Source organism: Telopea speciosissima, chromosome 9, assembly GCF_018873765.1.
Source record: "Telopea speciosissima isolate NSW1024214 ecotype Mountain lineage chromosome 9, Tspe_v1, whole genome shotgun sequence".
Taxonomy (NCBI): Eukaryota; Viridiplantae; Streptophyta; class Magnoliopsida; order Proteales; family Proteaceae; genus Telopea; species Telopea speciosissima.
In genome coordinates this window covers 45,153,120-45,159,119 of record NC_057924.1, presented here as the reverse complement: position 1 = coordinate 45,159,119, position 6,000 = coordinate 45,153,120, and positions in this window count along the sequence as shown.

Genomic DNA, 6,000 nt, shown 5'->3' with positions numbered 1-6,000 from the left:
TCTGGAAGCTTGTTTTAGCCCATAAATGGACCTCAATAACCTACATACCTTGTTTTCTTCCCCTGTGGAAGCATAACCCTCTGCCTGAGCCATGTATATGACCTCATCAAGATATCCATTAAGGAAAGCGATTTGTACATCCATCTGCCAGATCTCATAATCATGGTATGCAGCAATCGATAATAGAATCCTAATGGATTTAATCATCGCTACCGATGAGAAGGTTTCATCATAGTCGATACCCTCCTTCTAAGTGTATCCCTTCGCCACCAGTCTTGCCTTGAAACGTTCCATCTGTCCATCCGCACCTCTCTTCCTCTTGTAGATCCATTTACAGCCAATGGGATTTACCCCTTGTGGCAGATCTTCAAGAGTCCAGACGTGGTCAGAATGAATCTATCTCACTGCGCATAGCTTCCTGCCATTTCACAGAGTCAACATCCTTAAGAGCCTCAAGTATAAGGATCTATGTTAGAACAATCAGACACCATGTGGAATTCTTCCACATTTTGATCTTCCTCTAGAAGATTCAAACAAGTTAGTGGTCGGATAGACCTCCCACTCCGTCTAGGCTCTTGAGGTTGTTGCTCCTTAGAGGGTATGTTAACCGGACTTTCTAAGGGAGCAAAGGTTACTTGGTCATCAGATATTTCTTTTATGACCATTGGATCTTATCTTGGTGAGATCATGTCATCCTCAAGAAATGTTGCATGCTTACTAACTACAACCTTTTGATTAACAGGGTTATAGAAATAGTAGCCTATAGTAGTCTTAGGAAATCCTAGGAAATAGCATCTATCTGTACGAGATTCCAACTTATCCGTCTGTTGCTTTCGCACATGTGCTATGCAACCCCACACCTTAGCATGTTGGAGGCTGGGCTTACGCCCATACCACAATTCAAAAGGTGTTTACAAATTTTTTCGATACCCTGATCAATACATAGATCGCAGTTTCTAGCGCAAAACCCCAAAAACTCAATGGTAATTCTGAATAACTCAACATGGATCGAACCATGTCCAACAAGGTTCGATTTTGCCTCTCTGAGACTCCGTTCTATTGAGGTATCCCTGGGACCGTCAATTGAGATACAATCCCAACTTCTTTCAGATAGTCACTGAACTCATCTGATAAATACTCTCCTCCCTGATCAAATCGGAGGCACTTGATGTAACTACCCAACTATTTTTCAACTTCCTCTTGGAACTCCTTGAATTTATCAAATGATTTCGATTTGCGATGCATCAAGTATATGTAACCATAACGAGAGTAGTCATCAGTGAAGGTTACGAAGTATTCGTAACCATACCTCGCTTGAACATTAATGGGCCCACACATATCAGAGTGTATCAATTCTAACAAAGCTTCAGCCCTTCTTCCCTTGTTAGAGAAGGGTTTCTTGGTCATATTTCCTTGTAGACATGACTCACAAGTTGGATAAGGTTCTAACTTTAGAGAATTCAAAGGACCATCATTTATCAACCTGTTTATCCTTTCTACTCCAACATGACCTAACCTTAGGTGCCAAAGATATGTTGAATTTTCTTAAGCTATTTTCCTTTTCATAGATGTATTGGAGATTTCATTCACATCAAATACAGGTTTTAAGAGATATAATTCGTTATCGAGTAAGCCAGTAATAATAAAAGAATTATTAAATCAAATAGTTAACTTAACATCAAATTGAAAAGTATAACCATCCAAAACCAGCCTACTTTATTAAAAACTAAAGTAAAATCTTCAATGGCCTCAGCAACGACCTCAGCTCCTATACCCGTTCTCAGACGAACTTCATCCCTACTCAGCCTTCTTATCATCTTGAACCCCTACAACATGTTGCAAATATGGGTAGTAGACCCAAAGTCCACCAACCATTAATTAGTAGGTTCCTTTGACAAATTAGACTCATAAAGGACTAAGGTTTCATAAATACCTTCTTCCGATTTCTTTTTCTGAGATGCCAGGAAAGCTCGACATTCTCTCATCCAATGTCCGTCCCTTTTGCAATAGAAACAAGTTCCCTTGTTCTTGTTCTTCTGAATTCCCTTTGACCAGACCTTAGGGGCTTTACCCTTATTAGTCTTCTTCTTCTTTTTCTTCTTCTTGCCCTTAAGCTTAGAGGAAGAATACTTGTCATCTATGGTCAAGACCTCCACTTTCTGCTTCTTGGATGTAGCCTCTACCTCTTGCAACATGTTGCCCAGCTCAAGAAGTTTGATGAAGAGTTTTTTCATATTATAATTAATAATAAACGATCTGTAGATATCCTGAGGCAAAGAGTAGAATATAACATACGTCTTATAATTTAGTTTAAAAAACGTTGCAAGGTTCTCCAGATCTTGGAACAAGTCCCGCATTTTCATTACATGATCTATAACTGGAGTTCCTTGGGCCATCTTCGTGCCATGGAAAAGTGTCACTAGTTAATGATGGGCATGTCTTTCTTCTCTCCCATACATCTTCATCAACTCCTCCATCATGTCCTTTATCAAGTACAAATCCTTGACAAAATCAGCTATGGTCTTTTCCAGAGAACTTAAGACGAGGAGCTTGGCCTTAGAGTTTTTTTTACGGAATAACTCATAGACCGCTTTGGTTTCACGGTTTTCCTCATTGGGGAATTCAGGTTCTTCTTCATCTTGGACAAACATCAAACATTCTGTAGATAGGAGTAACCTGATGTTCTTCCTTCAGTCAACATAGTTTGAGCCGATCAAAATATGATCTTTAATGAGGGCAGCATAGTTGATTTGGGTCGACATAGTATTAAGTCTACATGATATACAAAATTTAACAATTAGCATGATCGACAATCATTGAAAATGGGGTAAAACAATCAATGGTCAATCATACCCTAAGCTTCCCTCTTGCTTAAAAGGTATGTATTGGAACATATCAACCCTTATGCTCCTGAATTAGCCTATCAGAGTTCATCATTTGCATGTTGGTTGAGTGGACTATTCTGTCCGTCACTTAGACTTTCAATGTGATTTAGCCACCTGAGTGTCATGTCCATTCCTATCGGCTGACATACACTCAAGTCAAGTGTATACCCTTAATTTTGGAGGGAATAATGGTGTTTGTGGGTTAATGCCTACTATCGCAGTACACGTACTTTGACCACATTCTCTTCTTATCACATGTGAGATGGGGTTAGACAATCTTATCAACCTATCCAAGTATTAACCTATCGGCATCTACAAGAGTAAATTGATAAAATTTCTACACTCACTAACTAAGGGAGGCCATGGGAATCCCACCGACCAGGGTTTCCCATATCACATTTGTTTTGATCAAAAAGGGATATCGGGAACGCATAAAATCACAACCATATATCCAATGTATAAGCACATAAACACATCCATCACAGGAAAATTAAATACCAATAGTTATGGGATAGCATCTTTAATCAACATGAGTTTATATCCAATATAAACTCACTTTGATTACAAGATGAATGGGAGTAATCATAATCTCATATGTCATTCTCACACATAGCAATAAGTATGTAATAATGCAGATGCAATTAACTATTACAAGAAAATAAATCCAAAACTGTAAACAATTTGAACACTCCAAATGAGCAAGTCCCTCCTCCAATCTTCTCACTAACGAACTGTCAAGATCCTTGATCCACGATCATAATCACAATCTTGAAGTGAATACATCAAATAATTTAAACTAATTTAAAAAATATTACAACCCCTTTACATAAAAAATAAAACTCAGGAAACCAGTCCACCAATTTGAATTGCCTGAGTAAAAATACATAACCTTTACATAAAATGAAAGGAGAAGAAAGGAAAAATAAAATTACATCCATAATCACATCCATGCCATGCCTAGCACACACATCCATCTAATGCATGTATAGTTTAAATCCCATAACCATGGTCGTCATTACATACATGATGACTAAGTTTAATATTTAATATTTTATGTGAAAAATGCCCAAAAACACATAAAAATACCATCACCATGACATGTCATGTCACTATGGTCATGTGCATCCAATGCACCCATGAAATAATCACATACATGCTTATTAAAAAAATAAAAATAAAAAAGCCATTATGCAAATTAGACAAGGTGGGTGAAGATAAGAATCTCTTCACCCATCTTCTTCAAGTGATCTCCCTTTAAAAAAAACTAACCAGATTTTTTTTTTTTTTTTAAATTCTGCTACACAAGGTAGCATATAGGAAAACAAAAGGGAGACTGCAGGCTGCCAGTGCACGCAAACAGCACCAGCAGCAGCATGAGCAAGGCGCGGCAGGGGCCATCGCACGCGGGGAGCGTGTGGGTCACAGGGGCAGCGTGCGGCAGGGGGCTGCACTCGGCAAGCAGGGGGAGGGTGTGGCTAGCGGGGCGTGCGGCGGGCAAGTGTAGCAAAGCGCGGCCTCTAGCGTACGGCGCATGCACACCCTCGACAGAAGCCGACTGGTGCTCATGCCCGCAGCTGGTAGCATACCCATAGTTGTCCTCGCATGCATCCCTTCCCCAAAAAAAATTTTTAATGAAAAACAAAAAAAACAATGGCATCACATATGATAATGGAAAATTTGAAAACATTCTCATAGATATCGAGGCTCTGATGCCACTGTTGGTAATCAGTGTGCGATTCAACAGAAGCATAACAGGATCAAAAGCTATCAATGGGAGATGTTATTCAATAAACAGGAACAATGGAATGATTGATTGCTACCTAGAGTTTCACAGATGCAAAACCTCCAACCGATGATAGCACTTTCACAGTCGTTCCTCGCACCATGCATAGCTCTACATTCCCTTATGATCAAGCCAACTCCTCCACACTCTAGAGTTCTCAAAAACCCTAGACTATCTCCAAGATCAAAACACCAAGAGAGGGAAGGGAAGAGATAACGGTTTTCACAAGGAGGGGGGTCCTTCACGGTTTGGATATATGAGAGTCCTTTTGGTTTTTGGCAATCCAATATATTTTATATTATTGCCTTCTCTTATCTCTAATTGGATAGAACACATAAGCAAGGAGATTGAGTTTCCTAAAGGGACTCAATCACCAAGCAATCAAATCTTTCCATCCAAGGAAAGACTCCTATTGCTAGAGGAATCTGATATTGATTCCAATATCCAATATTGGACCCAATGTCTTTCCTTTTCTAACAAATGACATCATTTCTCTGAAAAACAAGAAATGCACTTAATCTTCAGCCTTCACATATTTCTCATAAGAAGTCAAGAAATAAAATTGAACTGAGGAATACCATATATCATCCATACCACCATACTATAGCTTAATAAATTTTATGCACCTTCAGCCAGTGGGGTTACATACAGCTTTAGAGCTGCTCCGTTGATAGGACCCAATATGAGCTTAACAGCTTCAAAATCAAGTAAGATATTTAGTTTTGCCAGTTTTCCCACATTCCTTTGTTTAAGAGCATGGAGATCACCCTCTCCCTTTAGTGGGTGAGCACCATTGAGGAAGGTGGACTTGAGTACGGTGATTAGAAAGATGGCTTGGTTCTTCTACTGGTGGTTTTTTGGAGATACATGCACTTGGTTTGGGGGCGTCTACTTTACTCGTCGGAGTGAGTTAGATGGTCGTCGGGGTCTTATAGAGCTTCGTCAGTTGACGTCGGACTGCTTTGGTCATTGGAGTAGGTCTCTTTTTCAAAAAAGGGTAAGTTGCAATGGATGTTCTCCAAGGTCGTTGGCTGAGTTTAAGTTAAAAAGGGTTTCTGGGTGTTTTAATTGAAAGGGTAGATTAGGCACTTTGTCCACTAAGAAAAGCAGAATTGTCTTTTAAAAAATATTAAGTTACTGACATCACCACTTAACAGCTCTTAACTAGTGGTAAGGGGTCTGTGTGTAATTAATTTGATAAAACAGGGAGGCGATTGATATTATGATAATTAGTGAACATACTTTAAAATATAGGCAAACGTCAATAATTTCCCTTATAAATATTTGGGAAAATTTGATATTATGATAATTAGTGAACGTACTTTAAAATAT